The 27,869-nt window shown below is 47.7% G+C and overlaps 1 protein-coding gene across 1 annotated transcript in view; it reads left to right on the top strand.

Moving 5' to 3' along the window:
* Window positions 1-27,869, top strand: part of LOC129709863 (transcription factor HIVEP3) — a 269,420-nt gene that overhangs the window by 80,004 nt on the left and 161,547 nt on the right. The window contains exon 3 of the mRNA XM_055656495.1: window positions 10,159-10,250. The gene's annotated coding sequence lies outside the window, so the exon portion shown is untranslated. The remainder of the gene's footprint in view (window positions 1-10,158; window positions 10,251-27,869) is intronic.

Below are 27,869 nucleotides of genomic sequence, written 5' to 3'. Positions count from 1 at the left end.
ATGAGCAGTCAGGAACATTGTGATGTATTTCACACATGTCCAACTTCTGTGTCAGATTCCTAATGGTTGTGCTGTCTTGCTGTTTGATTGTGTAATGCGCTGTTTGTCCTCGTGACAGGTTGTCCTAACAAACGGTCAAGTTGGTTGTGGTTGTTACAAAAGGGACGGGAGGCCGGCGAGATACCTTGAACTTGTCACAATGGTGCCACATCTCGTGAACTGATTCCAAGAGAGATCAGCCAGGAAAACCAATAATGTACCGCTGCTGCACAAAGCGGCTGATGTCCCCGGAGAAAGGAGTGACGTTGCAGACCACTGCCGGCGATGTTGTCGGGAGCAAATAGAGATGAACTGTGAAAACACACACGCGCGCACACACATACACACCACACACGCGCACACACACATACACACACACACACACACACACACACACACACACACACACACACACACACACACACACACACACACACACACACACACACACACACACACACACACACACACACACACACACACACACACACACACACACACACACACACACACGCACACACACACACACACACACACACACACACACACACACACACATTCAGGTCAACACACACACACAGCATTCAGGTCAATCACCGCAATAAGCCGCTGAGCAGGTGTTGTGTTGGGACTCACACTGGCAAGAGACAACTCATGATAAACACAAAATGCTGGAGTAATTCAGCGGGCCAGGCAGCATCTCTGGATAGAAGGAATGGGTGACGTTTCAGGTCAGGACCTGGAGAAGGGTCTCGACCCGAAACGTCGCCCATTCCTTCTACGCTTAGTTTAGTGATACAGCGTGGAAACAGGCCCTTCGGCCCACCGGTTCCGCACCGACCAGCGATCCCCGCACATTAACACTATCCTACGTACACTAGGGACAATTTTACATTTATACCAAGCCAGTTAACCTACAAACCTGTACGTCTTTGGAGTGTGGGAGGAAACTGAAGATCTCGGAGAAAACCTACGCTGCTCATGCGGGGATGATACAAACTCTGTGCAGACGAGACCCGTGGCCGGGATCGAACCCGGGTCTCTGCTGCTGTAAGCGCTGTAAGGCAGGAACTCTACCGCTGTGCCTCCATGCTGCCCAGCACCTGCAGTTCCTTCTGACACACGAGAGAAGATTAGGTATGTTGCATGCGAAAGCTGCACACAAAAATAACCTTTGGATTGGGTCAAGAGTTAAGAGGGTTTAATTGCCGTCGATGTACCAGCAATGGAACAATGAGGTTCTTACTCACAGCAGCATAACAGGCTTGTAAATACACTTGCAATACACACAGAGAGTGCATAATGAGCAAAAAAATATTTAAACAAAATTAATAACTCCAATGCTGGTGCCAAAAAAAACCCTGCAGTTGTCAGTGCGATCAAAGATGGGACAGAGTTCACAGCTGAGGTTAGTGTTGTGTAGTGTTCAAGACCCTGAGAGTTGTTGGGAAGAAGTTAGTAATTTGTCACCAAATCTAATTGAACCAAATAGCTGGAAAATGCTCAGAAGGTGAATTAGATGCCTTTGTGTTGAGCATACACTGCGACGTTTTCTAGCTGCAGATTGCAATTCTCTTCTGTCTTGAGGGCAGAGAAAGTTTGAAGCCAATGCTAATCTTGTGAGGTTGAACTCATTAGGAAAGTGTGTGTGTCTGTACGAGGGTGCAGATGCTTCTGCATTTGACTGCCTCTTTTACACATGACCGAAGGAAATGGGGAAGCAAGACCATGTCATTTGTTGGTACGCTGTGAATGGGGCGGCACGGTGGCGCAGCGGTAGAGTTGCTGCCTCACAGCGCCAGAGACCCGGGTTCGATCCTGACCATGGGTTGCTGTCTGCACGGAGTCTGTACGTTCTCCTTGTGAGCAGAGACCTGGGTTGGATCCCGATTGCAGGTGCTGTCTGTGCGGAGTTTGCACGTTCTCCCTGTGATCACGTGGGTTTTCTCTGGGTGCTCCAGTTTCCCCCCCCCCACATTCCACAGACGTGCAGGTTTGTAGGTTAATTGGCTTCAGTAAAAACAAAAGTAAATTCTTGCCAGTGAGTAGGATAGTGCTGGTGTGTGGGGGTGATTGCTGGTCGGCGCGGACTCGATGGGCCGAAGGGCCTGTTTCCATGCTGTGTATCTAAAGTCGACAGAATCCAACCACCATTCAGCCATATTCTTTACTCAAGGAACCAGATAAACATATCTCATGAAAATAAAACTAATTTTCCTGGGCTTAATATCACTCCATTGCTGCAGGTATGGTTTAACCTTCACTGAATTTATGATCTGATGCCTTCCTGTAAACTGACATTGGAAGTGGCCATCTGTTGATGCGTATGTCGCAGAATGAATGGGACTGAGGGAGAACTCAATCTGGTGTGCATCGGCAGGGTACTTCAGCAGGGGATAAATATTCATTCAGCTGTCTTCTTCCAAGAAGTCTTTCTGTTCGTGAAATTAAAATGTCAAATAGTCCACGACAAAGCTGATCAGTGAGAAATATTGCCTTGTGGAATGTAAAGCACGGTTCGATGGATTCCGAAAATGTTCCCCTGGGTGAGAGGGCAGCAAATGCCGTTCAACTCCTTGAGAAAGGAGGGAGAAAATGCAGCATTGCCAACTTGCTAGTTTGACTTGCTAGTAAGAGAGGAATTGCTGGAATCTGTCGTGTGATTGCAGCACACCTTGTATAGAATACCGGGATGGAGAAGATGCAATATGGATTATTGTTTTGTGAAGAAAAGACCTAGATAGAGTGGACGTGGGGAGGATGTTTTGCCGGTTATTGGGGGAGTCTAGAACTAGAGGGCACAGCCTGAGAATTAAAGGACGCACCTTCAAGATGGAGATGAGGAGGAATTTCCGTAGCCAGAGGATGATGGATCTCTGGAACTCGCTGCCACAGGCGGCTGTGGAGGCCAAGTCAACGGGTGTTTTTAAACCGGTGATTTTTGATTAGTAAAGACGGGGAGAAGGCAGGAGAATGGGGTTGAGAGGGAAAGATTGATCAGCCATGATTGAATGGCGGAGTCGACTTGATGGGCCGAATGGCCTCGTTCTGCGCCTAGAACCTATGAACTTGCACGGTGGTGCATGGGTAGAGGTGCTGCCTCACATCGCCAGAGACCCGGGTTTGATCCCGACCTCGGGTGCGGTCTGTCTGTGTGGAGTTTTCACGTTCTCCCTGTGTCCCTGTGCTTACTCCTGGTGCTCCGGTTTGCTCCCACGTCCCAAAGACGTGCGGGCTGGTAGATTAATTGGCCTCTGGAAATTATGAATTGTTCTGAGTGTGTCGCATAATGCTAGCGTACGGGGATCGCTGTTCGGCACAGACTCGGTGGGCCGAAGGGCCTGTTTCTGCATTGTATCTCTAAAACAGTACAGCCCTCACTCAGCACTGCATTTGAGTAGCAGTCGGAATTTTGAGCTCCGATCTTCGCAATTGGGAATATCTAGATCGTCATAAGTGATAGGAGTAGAATTAGGCCGTTCGGCCCATCAGGTCTACTCCGCCATTCATTCATGGCTGATCGATCTCTCCTAACCCCATTCTCCTGCCTTCTCCCCATAACCTCTGACACCTGTACTAATCAAGAGTCTATCTATCTCGGCCTTAAAAATATCCACTGACTGGGCCTCTGCAACCCTCCGTAGCAACGAATTCCACAGATTCACCACCCTCTGACTAAACAAATTTCTCCTCATCTCCTTTTTAAAAGAACATGCTAAAATATGTAGCAATCATCTGTGCTATCAGCAATACACCTTGGTGTGACTCTCCAGCAGTTGCCTTGATGCGAGTTGATTCCCATATTTTTCATCTATTGCGGTTCTTGTGGCCACATTGCCGTCTGTGAATAAGTCAAGTTTAATTAATGCCCTGACAACTTCCTGTGTGAAGTGTGAGCCTCTGAGGCTGCGTTGTTCCACTTGCGGTTCAAGCAGGTTCGAGTAACTGCACGCTGATGCTCCATTTTACCCACTGCCCACTGCTACTGTTTCACACCTTGTCGTTTGTCTGCATTCTGACAGAAAGCCAGTTCTGAGTATCACGGATGTTGCTGTCTCGTCTTGATAGTGCATTGCTCTCTGCTTATTAGTTTAGTTAAGTTCAAAGATGCAGCGCGGAAACAGGCCCTTCGGCCCACCGAGTCCGCGCCGATCAGCAATCACCCCGTACACTAGTACTATCCTACACACACTAGGGCCCCGCCGGACTGTACGAGTTCATTCATTCTCCCGAGTTTGCCCTGATTTGAACTCGGAGACTTACGGTAATGGCCGCTCGTAGATATTCGGGGCTTTCATGGACATTTTTCAATATGTTGAAAAATCTTCACGTGTCTTCCCGAGATTACCGCGTTTCCCGAGTGCCTGCCGTTAGCGTTACGAGCCGCTAAGAGACGTCCCCGAGATCCGATGTACCTGCGACGTACATTCTACGTGCTTCCAAGAGTTTGATTTTTTTTTTAACTCGGGGGAGCTCTTGAATGAGCTCGTACAGTGGGACAGGGCCCATTACCATTTGCACAAGCCAATTAACCTACATATCTGTACGTCTTTGGAGTGTGGGAGGAAACCGGATGACCCGGAGAAAACCCACCCAGGTCGTGGGGAGAACGTATAAACTCTATACAGACAGCACCTATAGTCAGGATCGAACCTGGGTCCCTGGTGCTGTAAGGTAGCAATTCTACCGCTGTGCTGCCGTGCCGCCCAATCTGTCAGCTTTAGTTCCCTATTACCCACCTTCAAATATGTTCACCATTCAGGAGATCATAGAGCACAGAACAGTTCAGCACTAAGGATGGTGACAGAGGCTATGGGGAGAAGGCAGGAGAATGAGGCCCTTTGGCCCACAATATCTGTGCTGAACACGATACCATGTTTCCACCGCCCTTTATGTGCAGCAGTGGTTCCTGATATCGCCACTGACTCTCGCAAATGCCTCTTGATTTGGACTCCCTCCCATCCTGGGTTATAAATTCTCGCTAAATACCTAATCTCGTAATATACTCGAGCAAATGTAGCTCATTTAGATGATCTGTTGATCCTAGATACACGTCTAGTTTGTGCAGCCAAACCTCATAATTCAAAATGAAACCATTTTTAAACATATCTATGTATTTGGGTCGGCACGATGGCGCAGCGGTAGAGTTGTTGCCTTACAGCGCCAGATACCTGGGCTCGATCCTGACTAGGGGTGCTGTCTGTACGGAGTTTGTACGTTCTCCCTGTAACTGCATGGGTTTTCTCTGGGCGTTCCAGTTTCCTTCCCACACTCCAAGGAAGTACAGGTTTGTAGGTTAATTGGGTTTGTTTTTAAAAAAAAAAAATCTAAATTGTCGTTTGTGTGAAGGATAGTGCAAGTGTACCGGGTGATCGCTGGTCGGCATGGACTTGGTGGGCCAATGGGCCTGTTTCCGTGCTGAATCTTTAAAGTCCAAAGTATTTGAGGAGGTACAGCATGGAAACAGGCCCTTCAGCCCACCAAATCCACGCCGACCATCGATCACCTGTGCTTTGTTATTCCACTTCCACTCCCACTCCCACCAAACTCACGGCAATTTACCGAGGCTAATGAACCTACAAACCAGCACGTGGTTGGGATGCGGGAGGAAACCAGGGCACCCGGAGGAAACCCACTCAGTCACAGGGAGAAGGTGCAAACTCCACACAGACAGCACCCGAGGTCTGGATCGAACCGGAGCCTCTGACTCAATAAACAATGGACAATAGGTGCAGGAATAGGCCATTTGGCCCTTCGAGCCAGCACCGCCATTCAATGTGATCATGGCTGATCATCCCTAATCAGTACCCCCGTTCCTGCCTTCTCCCCATATTCCCTGACTCTGCTATTTTTAAGAGCCCTATCTAGCACTCTCTTGAAAGCATCCAGAGAACCTGCCTCCACCTGAGGCAGAGAATTCCACAGACTCACCACTCTGTGAGAAAAAGTATTTCCTCGTCTCCGTTCTAAATGGCTTACTCCTTATTCTTAAACTGTGGCCTCTGGTTCTGGTCTCCCCCAACTTTGGGTACATGTTTCCTGCCTCTAGTGTGTCTAAGCCCGTAACAATCAACTCCGTGAGGCAGTAGCTCTACCGGCTGCACCACTGCGCCACCCCTGATAAATGTTACAATATAGCCTTGATTTTGACACCGCTAGATCCCAGCAGAGCGATAAATCTGTTTAGTGTCTTGTTTGAGGAGTAAAAACACCTCAGACCAGTTGACCCCGCCCATGGTTGCAGCAGCATCCAGCTTGTGCATTTTACTTTGAATTACCGATAAGTCTTCCTGAAGTTCTTGAAGCGTTGCAATTGCCCATGGAAAAATAATGATGATTCATTGAAGCAGAGATCAGATTTAGATTCTTTAATTTCAGCTCGTTGGGCACTGTGTGTGCGATTTCAGTCACGGTTAAGATGCCTCTTGATCAACTTAGTTTCGGTGGAGAGTAGGCAGTTATTGCAAAGATGACACAGAGGTTATTTTCCATCAAAAATAAGTTTATTGAAGCCCAAATCAGACACAAAGCCACACGGAAAATGATCTTTTAGGTTGGCACGGAAAAAGATTGCGAATGAAAATGCAAAAATGATTAGATTTTCCATCTATTGATTATGAGGAGAGAATTATATGCTGTGAAAAATGAAGCCAATTCACTAAAGTGATGGAAATGCAGGGAATAATTGGGGGTGTCACGGTGGCATAGTGGAAGAGTTGCTGTCTTACAGCACTTGCAGCACCAGAGACTTGGGTTCGATCCCGACTACGGGTGTGGGCTGTATGCAGTAGGCACGTTCTCCCCGTGACCTGCGTGGGTTTACTCCGAGAACTTCAATTCCCTCTCAAACTCTAAAGACGTACAGGTTTGTTGGGTAACTGGCTTGGTGTGAATGTTAAATTGTCCTTAGTGTGTGTGAGGTTGTGTTAATGTGCAGGGATCGCCGGTCGGTGCGGAGTCGGTGGGCCGAAGGGCCTGTTTCCACGCTGTGCCTATAAACTAACCTAAGGAAGGCAAGTTGGAAGTAAATGAGGACAGTCAGAAGATATACACAAAATGGTGGAGTAACTGAATGGGACAGACAAATGGTCTACTCCTGCACCTATTGTCTACTATCTATTGTCAATTGTCAGATTTATTCGTCACATGCACAATGAAGTGCAGTGAAATGAACGTGCCAGCAGCGGTACAATAAAAAAGATCACACAAGACACAAGTCTTAAAAGACGTGGATCGTTACCGCACACACACGCTTGCTTCTTGGCGGCACGAGGACGTCATCGCTGAACGCGTCCACTTCCTGCACCAAACCACATCCTGGGGTTTTCTTTGTCATTCCGAAAAAGGCTAAATATTGCACTGGGTGTCTAAATTTAGATTGCCGCCCACAGATTCTGCCTTGCGTGGGCCGCAGGGGCGGGGATGTGAGCGGACGGCGCAAACTGCCATTCTTGGTTTCTCACTTCCGTTCCCTGGCGCTCGAGACATATCGTCGGCCGAATGTGCACAAATTATTTTTTCTTTTCTCTCTCTCTCTCTCTTTCCCTTTCCTCCATGAAACCCAGAACCAGTATCCTAAATGAGAAAGGAGAGAGGCGGAAGAAAAATATAGAACAAGGATTTTTTTTTGATTTTTTTTTTTTTACACACTAACCTCACCCACCATCTCCATCAGGCGATGTTTCGCAGACTGCCATTGTTGTAGTGTAGGTAAGCTGTCTTTTGATCCGTATGAAAGCTCGGAGTATTGGGAGGCATTGTCGAGCATCTAGTACCATGGACCGCTTGCAGTGGATCATTTGATGAGTTACTGAGCGCTGACACCGACATCTGCCTCAAAAGTTCATAAGTTACAGGAGCAGAATTAGGCCATTCCGCCAATCAAGTCTACTCCGCCATTCAATCATGACTGACCTATCTTTCCCTCTTAGCCTCATTCTCCTGCCTTCTCCCCACAACCCCTGACACCCGTATTAATAACGAATCTATCTATCTCTGCCTTAAAAATATCCATTGACATGGCCTCCACAGTCTTCCGTGGCAATGAATCCCACAGCGCACAATGTCTGTGTTCAAATTGAATCATGATGCCAGGAACAATCCTGCTCGTAAGCCATATTCCTCCATTCTCTGCCTCAGAGGGCGGTGGAGGCAGGTGCTCTGGATGCTTTCAAGAGAGAGCCAGATAGGGGTCTTAAAAACAGCGGAGTCAGTGGATATGGGGAGAAGGCAGGAACGGGGTACTGATTGGGGATGATCAACCATGGTCACATTGAATGGCGGTGCTGGCTCCAAGGGCCAAATGGCCTCCTCCTGCACCTATTGTCTATTGTCTATTCCCTGTCGATCTATGTATTTGGAGTTGGGGTATTATGTGGCATTCTGGTCACTCCACGACAGGTAGGCTGTCGAGGCTTTGGAAAAGGTGCAGGGGAGGTTCATCAGAATGATACCTGGATACTACAGGGAGAGGTTGGACAAACTTGGATGGTTTTCTCTGGAATGCCAGAGATTACTGGGAGACCTGATGGAATTGTATAAAATAATGAGAGGCATAGATAGAGTTGACAGCCAGAATCTATTTCCTGGGATGAATATATCAAATACTAAAGGACAGAGCTTGAAGGCGAGAGAGGCAAGGTTTCAAGTGGATGTTATTTTTTACATAGATGATGACGAGTGCCTGGAATGCAGTGGAGTGTTGGTGGAGGCAGGTACAATAGTGGCTTTTAAGAAACTTCTGATAAGTACATCGATCTGCAGGGAATATCCACTGACTTGGCCTCCACAGCCTTCTGTGGCAAAGAATTCCACAGATTCACCACCCGCAGATGGAGATTGGACAAACTCTGTGCAGACAGCACCCGTGGTCAGGATCGAACCGTGTCTCTGATGCCCGTCTCTGATGGCTCTGATGCTCTGATGGGCGCAGTGCAGTATGAGGGAAGGCCTGGAAGTCAATGATTCCTTCAGATCCTGAAGTCAGCTCCATAGATGCTGCCTTTACCCGCTGAGTTTCCCCAGCATTTTTGTCTACCTTCGATTTTTCAAGCATCTGCAATTCTTTCTTAAACTCTGTTAGATAGAGTGGGGTGGGAGATTGCAACCTTCACATGATCCTGGCCATGCTCGCAGCCCACAATGAGGGCAGGTCACGGTGGCGCAGCAGTAGAGTTGCTGCCGTATAGCGAATCCAGCGCCAGAGACCCAGGTTCGATCCCGACTACGGGTGCTGTCTGTACGGAGTTTGTACGTTCTCCCTGTGACCTGAGTGGGTTTTCTCCAAGATCTTCAGTTTCCTCCCACACTCCAAAGACGTACAGGTTTGTAGCTTAATAATTGGCTTGGTAAATGTAAGAATTGTCCCTAGTGGGTGTAGGATGTGTTAATGTGCGGGGACTGCTGGTCGGTGTGGAACCGGTGGTGCGAAGGGCCTGTCTGCGCTCTGTATCTCTAAACTAAAGTAAAACCTGTAGAAATTCCAAGGCAATAAAGAGAGGAAAGTTGAGCTGTAATTATGTGAGTAACAAGGTGAAATTTACTCTGGTGAGACTTATAATAAATATATTGAAATAGTGGAGAAAGGAACTTCTAAAAGGGGTTGACTACCTGTCCCGCTGAGTTACTGCAGCATTTTGTGTCTATCTTCCTTCTGAAAGGGGTCGTTTCTCACAGATGTTGCGGCTTTCTGAACAATTTAGTTTTTCAGTAAATATCAGCTATTCAGTGGCGGCAAGGTGGTGCAGCAGTAGAGTTGCTGCCCTACAGAGGCCTGGGTTCGATCCTGTCTACGGGTGCTGCCTGTACGGAGTTTGCACGTTCTCACTGGGACCGCGTGGGTTTTCTCCGGGGCTCCTGGTTTCTGTCCACACTCCAAAGACCTACTTGGCTTGGCTTCAGTAAAAAATTGTAACTTGTCCCTAGTGTGTGGGATAGAGTTAGTGGGGTGATCGCTGGTCAGTGCGGACTCAGTGGGACAAAGGGCCTGTTTCCGTGCTGTATCTCTAAAGCCTAAAGCCTAAAGTATTTGGAGCAGAACCAGAAATAAAAATAGGTATTGTATTCCACTGTTGACAACCTTGAAACATTTATTTATATGTTTTATTTTTGTATTTGCAGATAAATTGGGAAATCTGAGTTAATGTTAAGGAACACATACATGCAAGAAAAAAAAGGAATTAATCTGTGTCAATAACCGGATAAACCACAAGGTAAATACGTTGTGAATTGATGCTTAAGCAATGATTTTTTTGGTCTCTGGTTGTGGTAAGGATGTCAGACTTGGAGGCCACTTCTTCATCTGTTGTTGTGCTCCTCATTTGGAACTAGTGTCTGCTTGGAACTATGGTCTTTGGTCTGGCATTTTCTGTTAGTGTGTCAGAAAGAACTGCAGATGCTGGTTAAAATCGAAGGTAGACACAAAGTGCTGGAGTAACTCAGCGGGTGAGGCAGCATCCCTGGAGAGAAGGAATGGGCGACGTTTTGGGCCGAGACTGAAGAAGTCTGAAGAAGGGTCTGAAGAAGTCTGAATCCCTGGGATGGCGGGACTGTCATATGAGGAAAGATTGACAAGACTAGGCTTATATTCACTGGAGTTTAGAAGGATGAGGGGGCATCCTATAGAAACATATAAAATTATAAAAGGACTGGACAAGCTAGATGCAGGAAAAATGTTCCCAATGTTGGGCGAGTCCAGAACCAGGGGCCACAGTCTTCGAATAAAAGGGAGGTCATTTAAGACTGAGGTGAGAAAAAAGTTTTTCATCCAGAGAGTTGTGAATTTATGGAATTCCCTGCCACAGAGGGCAGTGGAGGCCAAGTCACTGGATGGATTTAAGAGAGAGTTAGATAGAGCTCTACGGGCTAATGGAGTCAAGGGATATGGGGAGAAGGCAGGCACGATGTTTTGATGAAGGGTCTCGACCCGAAACGTCACCCATTCCTTCCTTCCAGAGATGCCGCCTCACCCGCTGAGTTACTCCAGCATTTTGTGTCTACCTTGTCTGGTAGTTTTTTGCCTTTGTACAGCTGGTGTTTTACTCTTGAATTGTCTTTTGGTATACAGATGCTCACTAATCCACATATTAACGTGAACACAGTTATATAATTAAGTTAGTACAATTATACTGACTGGTGTCGTGCCAGGTCTGTTGACATTACTGGGGAAGGCAAGACCTCTGGTGCATTGACGATGTTGGGAACGTCATGGTTTATTTTGTTATGTTTTATGTTTTATTCTTAACGGTTTACTGCCTGCCGTGTTGTTACTTGTGTGGAGCGGAGCATATAACCATATATAACCATTACAGCACGGAAATAGGCCATCTCGGCCCTACAAGTCCGTGCCCTCCATTCCCTTCTCATCCATATGCCTATCCAATTTATTTTTAAATGCTACCAACGAACCTGCCTCCACCACTTCCACTGGAAGCTCATTCCACACCGCTACCACTCTCTGAGTAAAGAAGTTCCCCCTCATGTTACCCCTAATCTTCTGTCCCTTAATTCTGAAGTCATGTCCTCTTGTTTGAGCACCAAGGCAAATTCCTTGTATGTGTATGTACTTGGCCAATAAACTTATTCATTCATTCAGTATAACTGGGACACACTGTGTGGCCGGTACTATGGATTTATATGATTATTGATGTAACTGAGGAGTATTGGATATGTTGGTAGGAACTGCAGATGCATTTTGTGTCTATTCGAGGAGTATTGGATTTGGGAGATCATCAGTTTGTAATAATCGGATTGTTGATGTAACCAGTGAATTTTGGGGATTTTTCACAGGGATTCGTTCAATTTCTAGAGTGAGAGTGAAAACAAGGCAGACGTTGTAGCTGGTAGCGCCTTCAGCAAAGGGTCATCCTGATCTGTTGTGGATTTTTAGACTTTTAGATTTTTAGATTTTTGTAGCTAATAGTGGCATGGTTAATGCGACTGCCTCAACGCCAGCAACCCAGGTTCAATCCTGACTTCCGGTGCCAACTTTGCCCGCCCAAATCGACCCGGAGCGGGGCCTTACATCGCCCGGCGCGGCTTAAATGGCCGCGGGACTTACCATCGTCTGCCGGGGGGGCTCTAACATCTAACATCAGGAGCCTCGATCGGCTCGATGCAGCAGTTTGACTGCTTGACTGCGGGTGAAGAATGGGCACAGAGAACGGGGAAGAGATAAGACTCTGCCTTCGATCACAGTGAGGAGGTGTTTGGGGATTCACTCTGATGGATGTTTTGTGTGGAATTGTGTTAATTGTGTGTTTTGGTTTTTTTGTTTGATGATGACTGCAGAAACGCAATTTCGTTTGAACTTAAATGTTCAAATGACAACAAATGATTTTGATTCTGATCTGCGTGGAGTTTGCATGTTCTCCCTGTGATTGTATGGCGAGTCTTCCCGAGTACCTGCCGTTAGCGTTACGAGGCCCTAAGAGACGTCCCCGAGCTCCGACGTACCCGCTACGTTCATTCTCCGTGCTTACCACGAGTTTGATTTTTTTTTAAACTCGGGAGAGATCTTGGGATGAACTCGTACCGTGGGACAGGGCTTTAAGGCTGCATCTCTACCGCTATGCCACCGTGCTGACATGTTCTACGATCTAATCTGTTTACCATCAGTAAAACAATGGAAGAGACCCATCACTGCAGGCTGGTAGCTTCAGGTTATGTTTAGCTGGCAGGCAGGTGACAACTGGAAAGCATTTGTAAGTTCATATTACACATAGGATAGCGCTCTGTGGTGGTCTGTGAGCTGGGTCGAGGCAGACTGAGACATTGTGCTGATGGAAGTATCGACCCATTGCCAGTCGTTTTAAGTGTAACCTGGTTTCCAAGCTGAAGAGGGGAGAAAGGGATGGCTGAAATCTCAGCGACTCCAGCCAACACTGGGATTTGTTGAAAAGCGTGCTCCTAAGCCAACTAAAGCCACCGAGGTTTCACAACATCTGTTTTTAATACTTGTCTTTTTTTAAATGTAGGCTTAATTACTGGATTGCGACAAAGGCCAGCAAACTGTTTACTTGGACATTGCACTTCCGAGTTCCAGGAAAACGCTCGCTTTAATTATCATTCAAGTTGGAAATTCATCTTCAAACCCACGCTCAGAAGTGGAGTCTCAGTTTGGTTTTGGTTTTGAGATACTGCGTGGAAACGGGTCTTCTGAGTTCCGTGCACGAGTTCCATCCTACACACTAGGGGCTATTGACAGAAGGCAATTGACCTACAAACCTGCATGACTTTGAGAGACGGGAGGACATTTTAGCACCCGCAGAAAAACCCACACGGTCGCAGGGAGAATGTGCAAACTCCACACCGACAGCACCCGCAGTCAGGATCGAACCTGGGTCTCTGGCGCTGCAAGGCCGCAACTCTAGCGCTGCGCCACCGCGCTGCGCAAAGTCATCGACAGCGTTTTCATGAAAGCTAAAATCCCCTGAGCATTGCCCTTCGATTCCACACACGGACGGGTTGACACGGTAGAGTTGCTGCCTTACAGCGCCAGAGACCCGGGTTTGATCCTGACCACCTGTATGGAGTTTCTATGTTCTCCCTATGACCGCGTAGATTTTCTCCGGGTGCTCCGGTTTCCACCCACACTCCAAAGACGAACAGGTTTGTCAGTCAATTGCCTTCAGTAAAAATTGTAAATGATCCCTCGTGTGTAGGATAGTATTAGTACGAGGATCGCTGGTCGGCGCGGATTCAGTGGACCGAAGGGCCTGGTTTCGCACTGTATCTCTAAAGCCTAAAAAACTTAAATCTAACTTGATCAACAATGGTCATTGGAGCCGCTCCTCTAAACTAAACTAAACTAAACGGGCTGCTCAGTCAGTCACTCACTCACTCACTCACTCACTCACTCACTCACTCACTCACTCACTCACTCACACTCACTCACTCACTCACTCACTCACTCACTCACTCCCCATTTATGCTCAGTCACAACTCGCTTGCTTCATTCATCACCTGAAATATTCCTCTCTCTCTCTCTCACACCTCCATCATTCACCCCTCATTTTTGGGGTGGGAGATTGCAACCTTCACGTGGTCCGCCCTGTTTTACGACGAATGCAATCAACCTGGCGTGCCCAATCAAATAAAAACAAATAGAACAAGTTGCCCTTTACAACTTTAAACCCCTGTCCCACTGTACGAGTTCATTCCAAGAGCTCTCCCGAGTTTGCCCTGATTCGAACTGGCCACTCGTTGGTACTCGGGGCTCTCGTGGACATTTTTCATCATGTTGGAAAATCTTCACGAGTCTTTCCTGTGCTTACCTGCCGTTAGCGAGTCTACCCGAGTACCTGCCGTTAGCGCTAAGAGACGTCCCCGAGCTCCGACGTACCCGCTACGTTCATTCTCCGTGCTCACCACGAGTTTGATTTTTTTTAAACTCGGGAGAGCTCTTGGAATGAACTCGTACCGTGGGACAGGGCTTTAACGCTGTGCACGCCATACGCAAGAGGAAGACCCTTCATTTTGTTCTGTTCTTCTTCATCCCTCCTCACTGAATGCTTGGTCTCTCTCGGGCTCCTTCACTCCCTTGGACTCGTTTTCTAATTTCATCATTGACCTACAGTCATAAAAGATTTTCCAGAGGTGCAAGCCAACACTCTTAAAATCCTTTGCTCGAGCATAATCGCCCCATAACCTAATGTTACCAGACACCCATTGCTTGCTCTGGCTGAGATCCCTAAAAGGCATCAAAACGCGAGAGACATCTTGACGTTGCTGATTTTGGAAGCTCTCTCTTCTAGTTTGGCCGTTCATCTCGCATTGTGATCGCCATCTAGTCGTGCATGGGATGGACACAGATACATGTGTGCAGGAAGGAACTGCAGATGCTGGTTTACACCGAAGATAGACACAAAATGCTGGAGTAACTCAGCAGGACAGGCAGCATCTCTGGAGAGAAGGAATGGGTGACGTTGCGGGTCGAGACGAGAGTCAGGGGAGAGGGAGACACTAGAGACATGGAAGGGTAAGGTCAAAGACAGATCAAAGCAGACGATGATCAAGGAGATGCACAATGGTGCATTGTTAGCTATGGGGAAGGTGACAACGAGGCATACAATCAGTAAAATCTAATCATAGAAACATAGAAAATAGGAGCAGGAGTAGGCCATTCGGCCCTTCGAGAGCCAGCACCGCCATTCAATATGATCATGGCTGATCATCCAACTCAGTATCCTGTACCTGCCTTCTCTCCATACCCCCTGATCCCTTTAGCCACAAGGGCCACATCTAACTCCCTCTTAAACATAGCCAATGAACTGGCCTCAACTACCTTCTGCGGCAGAGAATTCCTCTTTGCGCCTCACCCAAGGTTTCCGTGCGGTTCCTGGAGGCTTTTGTCAGTCACCCTACCTGCTTCCACTACCTGCAACCTCCGGCAACCACCTGCAACCTCCGGGAACCGCACGGAAACCTTGGGTGGGGCGCAAAGTCTCCAGAGGTTTCCGTTCAGGTTTCCTAAGTAGGACAGGGGCATTAACACTATCCCACAAACATTAGGGACAATTTCCAATTTTTACCTTAGCCAATCAACCTACAAACCTGCACGTCTGTGGAATGCTGGAGGAAACCGGAGCACCCAGAGAAAACCCGCGCAGGCCAACGTGCAAACTCCACACAGACAACGTCCTGGGTCGGGATTGGCGCCGGGTCTCTGGCGCTGTAAGGCGGCAACTCTCCCGCCTTGCCGCCCGAAGCATCAAATAGTACCACAGTTAAATTATGAAAAGGCTGCTATTTGCTTGCGTCTGGTCGGTTAAGAGGTGACCTAATCCTGATGTATAAGATAATGGAGGAGTTTAATGGGGCACAGTGATGAAACCATTTCCTCTCATGGGAGGTGTAACCTTTAAGGTTAGAGTGTGGGTGTGTGTACAGGGGGTCAGGAGGAACGTCATGTGCGGGAACAGAGAAAACTGGAACTCTCTCCCCACACAAGATATGACGGGGTTGTGGGGTTGATAATAAATATCAAACGATGGGTTTCAGCTAAGCAAAGATATTAAATGATATGTAACCAAAGGAGGTGGGTGAGGTTAAGATGCTGTGGTGATACGATCAAATGGAACCGAGAAGCTGAGGAGTTAATCGTCAGCTCAAGCCTATACATTCTTGCTTGCAGTGAGGGGCAGCCCCTGAGGAGAACGCTTCCAGCAAGGACTAACCTCTTATCAGATTGTCTCTCATTCTGCTGGCATTGCTGCTATCAACATGGAGATTGCAGGCTTTCTTCCATTGCAATGAAGAACTAGGGTGCATGTGGTCATAGAAACATAGAAAAATAGGTGCAGGAGTAGGCCATTCGGCCCTTCGAGCCTGCACCGCCATTCAATATGATCATGGCTGATCATCCAACTCAGTATCCCATCCTCTCCATACCCCCTGATCCCTTTAGCCACAAGGGCCACATCTATTGTATTGTATTGTAGTGTGTTCAAATTTATTGTCATTGTCTCAATTAGAGACAACAAAATGAATTTCCCTTTACAGTCAGTATCATAAAAATAAATAAATAATAAATATTAAAACATATTAAAAAAATAAAATAGAATTTAAAAAAAAAGCACAAACACAGAAAGTCCACGACACAACATAACACAGTGGCACCAAGGTGAGGAAGGCACCATAGTCCAGCCAGCCTCCCCTCCGATCTTCCCAGATGTTCACCCGTGGTCGGGGCCTTCCGAGCACCCGCAGTCGCCACCCCGAGCGGCCCGATGCTCAGGCCCTCTTGCCGGTCTAACTCCCTCTTAAATATAGCCAATCAACTGGCCTCAACTACCTTCTGTGGCAGAGAGTTCCACAGATTCACCACTCTCTGTGTGAAAATTGTTTTTCTCATCTCGGTCCTAAAAGATTTCCCCCTTATCCTTAAACTGTGACACCTTGTTCTGGACTTCCCCAACATCGGGAACAATCTTCCTGCCTCTAGCCTGTCCAACCCCTTAAGAATTTTGTAAGTTTCTATAAGATCCCCGCTCAATCTTCTAAATTCTAGCGAGTACAAACCGAGTCTATCCAGTCTTTCTTCAGTCTTTGGTCAATATCCATGCGCCTATATAAAAGACTCTTCAATGCCACCATAGTATTTACTTCCACCACCACGTCTGGCAGCACATTCCACCTCTCTCCGGGAAAAAATACTTGCCCTGCACATCTCCTTTAAACATTTCCCCTCTCAGCTTAGCCCTGACCCACGGTGCGAGTTCATTCCAAGAGCTCTCCCGAGTTTTAAAAAAATTAAACTCGGGGTAAGCACGGAGAATGAACGTAGCGGGTACGTCGGAGCTCGGGGACGTCTCTTAGCGGCTCGTAACGCTAACGGCACATACTCGGGAAGACCCGCTAACGGCAGGTAAAGCACGGGAAGACTCGTGAAGATTTTTCAACCTGTTGAAAAATGTCCACGAGAGCCCCGAGTACCGACGAGTGGCCGTTACCGTAAATCTCCGAGTTCGAATCAGGGCAAACTCGGGAGAGCTCTTGGAATGAACTCGTACCGTGGGACAGGGATTTAAAGCTACGCACTCTAGCCCTTGACATTTCCACCCATGGATAAAGCTTCTGGCCTATCGATGATGCCTCTCTTCATTTTATATACCACTCAGGACTGTCTTATGAAGAAAGACTGGATAGACTTGGTTTATACTATCTAGAATTTAGGAGATTGAGAGGGGATCTTATAGAAACTTACAAAATTCTTAAGGGGTTGGACAGGCCAGATGCAGGAAGATTGTTCCCGATGTTAGGGAAGTCCAGGACGAGGGGTCACAGCTTAAGGATAAGGGGGAAATCATTTAAAACCGAGATGAGAAGAACTTTTTTCACACAGAGAGTGGTGAATCTCTGGAACTCTCTGCCACAGAGGGTAGTTGAGGCCAGTTCATTGGCTATATTTAAGAGGGAGTTAGATGTGGCCCTTGTGGCTAAGGGGATCAGGGGGTATGGAGAGAAGGCAGGTACGGGATACTGAGTTGGTTGATCAGCCATGATCATATTGAATGGCGGTGCAGGCTCGAAGGGCCGAATGGCCTACTCCTGTACCTAATTTCCATGTTTCTATGTTTCTGCTATGCATGATCTGGGATATAGTAGCCAAAATGAAGTTGTTTGCCGCTGGCCGGGAACGAGAGGTTGGAGGCTTTGCCCGAGTTTCCCTTTCTGCCCCCGCTGGTCTGCTGTTTGGATGAAGAATTCACTACAATATTGGAAGACATGTAGAGTTGCAGCGGTAGAGTTGCTGCCTCACAGCGCCAGAGACCTGGGTTCGATCCTGACTACAGGTGCCGTCTGTAGGGCGTTTGTACCTTCTCCCCGTGGCTGCGTGGAATTTCTCCGGGTGCTCCAGCTGCCTCTCACACCCCAAAGGCGTAAAATAGTAAATTGTCTCTAATGTGTGTCGGATAGTGTTGGTGTGCGGGGATCGCTGGTTGATGTGGACTCAGTGGGTCGAAGGGCCTGTTTCCACGCTGCATCTCGAAAGGGCCTGTCCCACATGCCAATTTTTTTCGACGACTGTCGGCATCATTGACTGAAAAAGTCGCGGCGTGACGCGGCGTGATAACGCATTGACGAGCGCTGTCTCCTCAAGCGTCGCAACATTTTTTTGTCGCCACTGGATTTTGAAATGTTCAAAATCTTTCGCCAACCCTGATGCAGTCGCCGAAAAAATCGCCAAGTGGCACAGGCCCTTAAAGCCCAGAGTCAAAGCCAAAGCATATTACCACAGAAATCTGCGCCAGCGAAAATACCTAATAAATCTCACTGCTTCGACAAAATGGCCCCAAAAGAGGTTAGACAACATTCAGTGTTAATTGCTTTGGAATGTTTTTTTGATTTTTATTCTCTTTTACTAGCTGGTGGTCCTAAAGCCAACAAAATGCACCCAGATATTTGAAACAAATCCCTTCAAAGACTCGAGTTCTCTCGGTTGATGGTTTAATGCCAAACTTGATTGTTTTCCCTTTCAATTGATTTCGCCACAAGAAGGCTGTGAAGTGAAGGCTTTCTTGTTTTTGCGATATGCTGGATTCTTTAACTCAAAGTGCACTTTGTCCCAGCCCTGAATACTTTCGCAAGAAGGTCTCATGCCAAGAAATCTACTTTTGTCTTGCTCGCAATGAATGGGGACTTGATGACGAGCTGTGTCAGATCTTCACCAGTGGGACAGGTCCTGGAGTGAAGATGGTGCCACTTCATAGAAACATAGAAATTAGGTGCAGGAGTAGGCCATTCGGCCCTTCGAGCCTGCACCGCCATTCAATATGATCATGGCTGATCATCCAACTCAGTATCCCATACCTGCCTTCTCTCCATACCCCCTGACCCCCTTAGCCACAAGGGCCACATCTAACTCCCTCTTAAATATAGCCAACGAACTGGCCTCAACTACCCTCTGTGGCAGCGAGTTCCAGAGATTCACCACTCTGTGTGAAAAAAGTTATTCTCATCTCGGTTTTAAAGGATTTCCCCCTTATCCTTAAGCTGTGACCCCTTGTCCTGGACTTCCCCAACATCGGGAACAATCTACCTGCATCTAGCCTGTCCAACCCCTTAAGAATTTTGTAAGTTTCAATAAGATCCCCTCTCAATCTTCTAAATTCTAGAGAGTATAAACCAAGTCTATCCAGTCTTTCTTCATAAGACAGTCCTGACATCCCAGGAATCAGTCTGGTGAACCTTCTCTGCACTCCCTCTATGGCAATAATGTCCTTCCTCAGATTTGGAGACCAAAACTCACTCATGTCACACCTCTTCATGTGCAGCGGAGTTTCTACTCTCAGCACGGTGGTGCAGCGGTGGAGGTACTGCCTTACAGCACCGGGATCGATCCTGACTGCAGGTCCTTGTCTGTACGGAGTTTGTACCTTCTCCCCATGACCTGCGTGAGTTTTCTCCCAGATCTTCCCACACCCCAAAGACGTTCAGGTTTGTACGTTAAATGAAAAATTGTCCCTGATGTGTGTAGGGCAGTGTTGAATGTGCAGGGGTCAGTGTGGACCCGCTGGGCCGAAGGGCCTGTTTCCACGCTGTATCTCTAAACTCAATTAAATTAAACACCGCCAACGCACACACTTGCTTCCAATAGTACACTCCAACACTATCAGGAACCATGTTTGCTGCTGTTACCTTTACCCACTTACTTCAGGACTTTTGCCCATGAAAATGTGGTGCTTAGGCTGGGTGAGGCAGCCAATCTCGACCTCAATGGGACTTTGATCGGACTTTGCTAGCTTTACTTTGCACTAAACATTATTTCGTTATCATGTATCTATACACTGTAAACAGCTCGATTGTAATCATGCATTGTCCTTCCGCTGACTGGTTAGCACGCAACAAAAGCTTTTCACTGTACCTCGGTACACGTGACAATAAACTAAACTCAATTCCACCCAGCTGCGGGGTTAAAACTGCATATGCAACGTCTCTCCTTCTACGAAACGTTCTCATGCGGCAGTCAAACCGAGGACAGCGGACCTCCGAGATCCTGCCCTGGAGCAGGGCATTCAGAAGAAGAGGGGATGGTGTTGGTACAGTTGAATAAAACAAATGAATGAAATGGGCAGCATGGTGGCACAGCGGTAGAGTTGCTGCCTTGCAGCGCCAGAGACCCGGGCTCCACCCGACCACAGGTGCTCGTCCGTACCGAGTTTGTACCTTCTCCCCGTGACTGCGTGGGTTTTCTCCGAGATCTTCGTTTTCCTCCTACGCTCCAAAGACGTCCAGGTTTGTCGGTTAATGTCGGGAGGTTAATTGGTTTGGTATAAGCGTAAAGTGGTCGCTAGTGTGCGTAGGATAGCATTAGTGTGCGGGGACAGTGCGGACTCGGTGGGCTGAAGGGCCTGTTTCTGTGCTGTATCTCTGAACTAAACTAAACTAAAATGCAGGAGGCAGATCGAATGACTCTGCCTATATCTAGGCTGCTGAAGGTTAAGCAGTGAGCGAGCGTGCGCGTTGGAGGAGGGGTGGGAATGTGCGTTGAATGCTTCATTACACATGACATGAAAACAAGGCTGAAGTACTCTCGTTTGCCTGATTTAAGCTGAGGTCATGACCCCCCCATGGTGAGATGGAAGCGTGGGAGGGGGGTGGGGGAGGGGGGGTGCACAGAGAGAATGGAGGAAAGAAAAAAAAAATTGGCACGTCCTGGGTAAAAAGGCTGAACAGTTCCCATTCATTGAGTTCCCATTCATTGAAAAAAGGGAGAATGGGAGGATGGAGGGGGGTGGGGGAGAGCGAAGGGGGATACCTGCCTTGAGACTATTACATAGAAGCAGCGAGCCGGAAGGGTCTCCGACTGGGAAAATCCTCGCAGCTGAGCGCTGCCAAGAGGCACGTCATGAAGAGAGACCGGTAGCATTGTAAATCAAGTTGGCAGGCAGGCAGGCAGGAGGACGGCGTATGTGACTAATGTTCCATCGCAGAATATTTCCCATGCATTGGTCTAATGGACAGCTTTAACCCTCTCGTTCCTGCCAATATTTTTAGCAAACAATGTTATCATTTTGGCATTTTCTGATGAAAAAATAATAGCTCTTGTGTTTATTTACTGTGCACCAGCAGACATCCAGTTTAGTTTATTGTCACGTGTACCGAGGTACAGTGAAATGCTTCTGGTGCGTGCTAACCAGTCAGCGGAAAGACAATACGTGATTACAATCGAGCCGTTACAGTGTACAGTGATCGGTCTGAAGAAGGGTCGCGACCCGAAACGTCGCCCATTCCTTCTCTCCACAGATGCTGCCTGTCCTGCATTTTGTTACTCCAACATTTTGTGACCACCTTCACTTTAAACCAGCATCTGCAGTTCGTTCTTACACAAAGCGTACAGATACATGATAATGTTTGTTCCCTTATCATGCAATTCTGGAACCCTCCTGCTAAATCTCTGCCTCGCATCTCACATGGAACACAGAACGGAACAGCACACGCACAGGCCCTTTGGCCTACAATATCTGTGCCAACCAACGTGCCAAGACCAATTCTTATCTTCCCGAGCATCAACATATCCCTCCATACCGTGCATATCCATGTGCCTATCCAGAAAACTTCCAATTGCACTATTGTAACTGCCTCTGACAGCACCCGCCCTCTGCGTAAAAAACTTGCCTGCCTCAGTCTGAAGAAGGGTCTCGACCCAAAACGTCACCCATTCCTTCTCTCCAGAGACGCTGCCTGTCTTGCTGGGTTACTCCAGCATTTTGTGTCTATCTTAGGAACTAGGCATCTGGCACAGAGTAACGGTGAAAATTAGTTAATGCACAACATGCCAAGATTGGAAAGAAAATGAGCTCGCATTACTTCCACTGTGCCAGCTATCCGGAGAGCACTTGGATGGCAATTTATGTGGCTCTGGTTATGCATCTGTGATCAGGGAAATATCTTCCCATCCATTCAGTGGGTGGAGCACGTTGATACCCTCGTCTCCAGCACCGTGGATTGTTGATTCACCGCATGCACAAGGCTTTTCCTAATCTGCGGAATGAACTTGAGAAAAGCTGTGGCTGAGTTGCAAATATGACAGTCTTTGTCCACAAACTCTTTTATCCACATACTCCCTGTGTTCCTCTCCCTGCTCCCTTTTCTTCCTTCATTCTATTTGCTTTGTCACCAGAGTAAATATGTGGCTCATTCAACCCTATCAAGGGTATTTTGAATTGCGCACTTATCTTCAAAGAGCAACTGTGCTGCTGACAAGCAAGATGTTACATTGTGCCAGTCCCCCACCGTACTTGTGCATATGACAACAAACCCATACGGGGCACAAACTTCCGTCGTCAATAATAACAACCTGTTCAATGCCTTCCCACTCCTCGTCAATTACTCCACAAAGTGCCCTTCACCCCGTAGGGTAGAATCGACCTTTAAAGAAACACTTGCCGTTTTGTGTAGGAAAGAAATGCAGATGCTGGTTCACACCGAAGATAGACACAAAATGCTGGAGTAACTCAGCGAGAAAGGCAGAAGATCTGGATAGAAGGTTTGGGTGACGTTTCGGGGTTCGAAGAAGGATTTCGACCATAAATGTCACCTATTCCTTCTATCCAGAGATGCTGCTGCCTGTCCCGCTGAGTTACTCCAGCATTTGGTGTCTACTTGCTGTTTGGGCTTGTTTTTTTTCTAAAGTTCCTTTAACTTGCGCTGAATAATGGAGCCTCTGTTGAAAGGAGCCACAAAGCATCGATTCATCCCAGGGTCACTGTGACATCAGACCCACTCGATTAGAGTTGGGTGCTGCCCTTCACTTGAGCAGGTTTGTCGTATTGTGGACAGGGCAGCACGGTGGCACCTCGCTAGGGTTGCTGCCTCACAGCGCCAGAAACCCGGGTTCAATCCTGACCGCGTGTTCTATCCGTACGGAGTTTGTACGTTTCCCCCCCGTGACCCGTGTGGGTTTTCTCCGGGTGCTCCGGATTCCACCCACACTCCAAAAGACATACAGATTTGTAGGTGAATGGGCTTTGGTAAAATTGTAAATTGTCCCATAGTGTGTGGGATAGTGCCAATGTACTGGGTGATCGCTGGTCAGCGCAGACTCTAATCTGAACTAAACTAAGGAGGATAGACTTGTCACAGAGGAAGTTCAGTGAAGGATACCAGCCTAGTTCCTGGGGTGGCAAGTTTATTGAGTTTGGAGAGTTATAGCGTGGAAGCCTTAGCCCACCGAGTCCATGCCTATCAATGACTGCCCATGCACTAGTTCTATTCTATACACTAGGGACAATTTACAGAAAGCAATTAACTTACCAACCGCAGGTAGCCAAAAAGCTGGAGAAACTCAGCGGGTGAGGCAGCATCAATGGAGCGAAGGAATGGGTGACGTTTCGTGTCGAGACCCTTCTTCAGAAACGTGGCAACTCTGTGTGTACGGCCTAGGTGAAAGCCGCTGTATGACCAGACCGGATTGTATGCAAAAGCAATGAATTTCACCGTACCTTTTTCTTCTTATCGAGTCCACATCACAAGATTCGAAGCTGTTCAGCCAGAGCTGAGCACACTTCTGGGCATCTGCACACAATGGTGTCTGTCTTGCGCTCTTTGCGCTTCCTGTGCGTGGTGGTGAAAAGATTGGTGGAGACACGGGCGCGACGTGAACGCTCTTTCCTTGACCCCCTCACCGTACCCAAGTACATGCGACAAAAAAGTGTCATTGAATCATTGAATTTAGGACTGAGCTGAGGAGAAATGTTTGGTGACTCAAGGAACTGCAGAAGCTGGAATCTTGTACGGAACACAAAATGCTGGAGCAAACAAACATTTTGGATATACCGGGCAAACATTTTTTTTTAAATGATTGCTCCACACAAAGGCTAATGCGCTCTGTGTTGGAAGGAACTGCAGATGCTGGTTTAAACTGAGCATAGACCCAAAATGCTGGAGTAACTCAGCGGGACAGAAGTTCCCGGGTCAGTCAGTATCTCTGGAGCTGGAAATCGACACAAAATGCTGGAGTAACCCAGCGGGACAGGCAGCGTCTCTGGAGAGAAGGAATGGGTGACGTTTTGGGTCGAGACCCTTCTGATACAAAATGCTGGAATAACTCAGTGGGACAGAAGTTACTCACTGGGTCAGGCAGTATCTGTGGAGCTGGGGATAGACACAAAATGCTGGAGTAACTCAGCGGGCTGGGAGGATGCAGGCGAGGGAACAATTCCAACTGACATTGCATTAGCTGCAAATGTGGGGAGAAAATAGATGCTGTTTAAGGGTGTGAAATAGTGTGAAAATGGTCTTTCTCGACACTTGTTAATTATTTTTGCCACCATTGAAAATAAACGAAAAATCCCTCAACTCTGTCACCGAATGTTTTCGAAAGAGTAAAGTGGCTTCTGATGTGTTGGTGGCCTGAGGAAAGGATGAGAATGATAAAAAATTATCTATCACTCTCAAGGTAGACACCAAAGGTAGTAACTCAGCGGGACACAGCAAATAGAAGGCTGGGGCAGTAACCCTTCTCAGCGAAGGACAGGCAGCATCTGCTGAGTTAATAGAAGGATCACTATCCCAGGGTTCTGTCCTTTGCTTTCGGTTTTTGTCGAGGCCCTGCTGCCTTCAGTCTGAAGCGACACATTTATAGGATCCTCAAAGTTTTTTCAGATCTCCAAAATTTCACAAATACCGGGACTTTTGGCACCCGAAACATCACCTATTCCTCTGTTTAACAGTCCTTGTCTGCTGGAGGCAGCTCTGCCAGCTAATGGGAAGAACGTTCTGCTCTCCTGCAGTTGATGCCAGAGCACAATGTGCACCCTCCGCAACTCTGACCCGAAACGCCACCTTGTCACGTCCTTCAGAGGTGTTGCCTGACCCGCTGAGTTACTCCGGCAATTACAGCCTTTTATTTGTAAACCAGCATCTGCAGTCATAGAGTCTTAAGTCTGTGCGGACGCATGAAGTCGCAAGCGACCTTCGTGGGACCGTCGCGTCTCAACCCGACCACGAGGTTGTGTAATTAGCGTGCCAAGGACACGTAAGTGGGACAGGGACTTTACAGTATGGAAACAGGCCCTTTGGCCCAATTTGCCCATACTGGCCAACATGTCCCATCTGCACTCGTCCCACCTGCCTGCGTTTGGCTCGTATCCCTCGCAACCTGTCCTATCCATGTACCTGTCTAAATATTTCTTAAACCTGCCCTCAACTACATCCTCTGAAAGCTTTCTCCGTACACCCACCACCCTTTGCATGAAAAGTTTACCCCCCGTGTTCCTATTAAATCTTTCCCTCCTCACCTCAAACCTACGTCCTCTGGTTCTAGATTCTCCTACTCTGAACAAGAGATTAGGTGTGTATCTACCCGATCTATTCCTCTCCTTGTTAGTTGTTTCTAGGGTCTGTTCAACATTACAGCAGGAGGCATCTCTCCTGCATTGATATCTTGGTCCATGTTTCAGTTTTACTTTGGTGATACAGCATTGAAACAGACCCTTCAGCCCATGGAGTCTGTGCTGTCCAACAGTTCACACTAGTTCCATGTCATCCCACTATCTCACCCTCTCCCTCCACGCAAGGGGCAATTTACAGAGCCCTATAAACCTACAATGGGGACATGGGAGGAATTTGGAGCACCAAGAGGAAACCCACGGAGTCACAGGGAGAATGTGCAAACTCCACATGGACAGCACACAAGGTCAGGATCGAGCCCAGGTCCCTGGTGCTATGAGGCAGCAGCGCTACCCGCTGCGCCATTGTGCGGCCCTTGCTGAACCTCACAGACAAAATTCTGTGTGAACCCACTACCTCGTGATTCTGGGGTAGAGATATAACAAGTCAAGAGGGAAGAAATGGATCAGAAATGTAATACATTAAATAGAAATTAAATAGGCACTTTCTTATCACAGGTGTGAAGACGGGACCCAACCCAAAACGTCACCCATTCCTTTTCTCCAGAGATGCTGCCTGACCCGCTGAGTTACTCCAGCACTTTGTGTCTATCACGGGGCAAAATTGGCCATTGAGAATAGCATTCCTGATTAATGTTTATAACGGTTTATTTCACCAACCTGGTGCACAAAGTTGCATTTAATTATCACCTTTCACAGCCTCAGGACATTTTCATTTTACTGTCGTCATAGAAACATCCTTCACAGAATGACCCATCTAAAGGGCCCGTCCCACTTGGCCGTCATTTGCGCCTCATTTACGCGTCATATGTAAAATAGGTCGACGCGTCGTGACGCGTGGGGTGCGCATGCGTTGCGCATGGTGAGGCGTGGAATCGCATGCGGTGGCGCGCGGTGCTCCAGGATTTCGTAGAGTAACACACACTGCCACATTGAGAGCACGCACGCTGACGCATTGGATACGTACGCTGATGCATTGGATACGTACGCTGATGCATTGGATACGTACGCTGATGCATGCATTAGATACGTACGCTGATGCATTAGATACGCACGCTGATGCATTAGATACGCACGCTGATGCATTGGATACGCACGCTGATGCATTGGATACGTACGCTGATGCATTAGATACGCACGCTGATGCATTGGATACGCACCCGAAGTCTCACGTGTATCGTGTGGTGACGCATGGTTATGTCATCGTGAGTAACCATGTGTCGCCACGTGCCGCAGGACATTCTAATGACCTCAGGCGCTCCAGATGGCTGAGCTGACGCGTGGTTTTCGCGCGATGTGGCGTCGACCTATTTTACATAAGACGCCTAAATGAGGTACAAATGACGGCCAAGTGGGACAGGCCCTTAATCGGTCAAAATACTCTGTTCCTTCCTCAAGTTTCTGCAGGTTTCGTTTAGTTTAAAGATTCAGTGCGGAAACAGGCCATTTGGTCAACTGTGTCCACGTCGACCAGTGATCCCTGCACACCAACACTATCCTACCCACACTAGGGACAAAGATTTAATGGGGGAAGAGATTTAATAGGAATCTGAGGGGTAACTTTTTCACACAAAGGGTGGTGGATGTATGGAACAAGCTGCCAGAGGAGGTAGTTGAGGCAGGGACTATCACAACATTTAAGAAGCAGTTGGACAGGTACATGGATAGGACAGGTTTGGAGGGATATGGACCAAATGCTGGCAGGTGGGACTAGTGAAGCTGGGACATTGTTGGGCGCTGTGGGCAAGTTGGGCCGAAGGGCCTGTTTCCACACTGTATCACTCTATGAATGTGACAATTTACAATTTTACCAAAGCCAATTTGCCTATAAACATGGACGTCTTTGGAATGTGGGAATGTGGAAACCGGAGCACCCGGAGAATAGCCATGAAGTTGAAGAGGAGAACGTACAAACTGTGTACAGACAGCACCCAAAGTCAGGATCGAACCCGCGCTGATCGGTCTGACGCTGTGAGG

The sequence above is a fragment of the Leucoraja erinacea genome, chromosome 26, assembly GCF_028641065.1.
Source record: "Leucoraja erinacea ecotype New England chromosome 26, Leri_hhj_1, whole genome shotgun sequence".
In the NCBI taxonomy this organism is placed as follows: Eukaryota; Metazoa; Chordata; class Chondrichthyes; order Rajiformes; family Rajidae; genus Leucoraja; species Leucoraja erinaceus.
This window is presented reverse-complemented; position numbering and strand designations above follow the sequence as displayed.